Raw genomic sequence first — 593 nt, 5'->3', positions numbered from 1 at the left:
CGTGAGTGGGGTCCCATGTCAAGTTTTGCCTAAGGCCTCACAAAGTTTTGAAGGACAGGGGACCTTAACGCTGCTGTGCTCAGGCAGAGTTAAGAGCCCTGACTCAGGAGCGGGACCGCCAGCGTCCCTAACAACCATTGAATATCGGTGACACCCCTTGTAACGTCAATGACCCAGAATGCCCTCAGTCAATGACGTCACAAGGGGGCGGGTTCAGCAGGTGACATCACCGGGTGGCCCCCCTGCCCCTTAGGTATTAAAGAGCAGAATCTAGGGGCCACCTTGTTAAAGGGGGCTTCCAGATTCCGATAAGCCCCCTGCCAGCAGACCCCCCCCACAACCACTGGCCAGGGTTGTGGGGAAGAGGCCCTTGTCCTTGAATTATTTTTCCCATCAAGGGCGAGAGTGGGGCCCCCATGTCAAGTTTTGCCTAAGGCCCTTTACAAAGCCTAGAGCCGCCTCTGTGTAGACTGGCTGCAGAGTGGAGCAGGTCCCGGAGAAGCTGACATCGGTGGACCTTTGAGTGGTGCCAAAACATGAAGTCCTGCTGAGATATTCATGGACTCCACACACAAATCACACCAGTCCTGGGC

The sequence above is a fragment of the Rana temporaria genome, chromosome 5, assembly GCF_905171775.1.
Source record: "Rana temporaria chromosome 5, aRanTem1.1, whole genome shotgun sequence".
NCBI classification, from domain to species: Eukaryota; Metazoa; Chordata; class Amphibia; order Anura; family Ranidae; genus Rana; species Rana temporaria.
The sequence above is the reverse complement of the archived record's forward strand: the minus strand, read 5'-3'. Positions refer to the sequence as shown.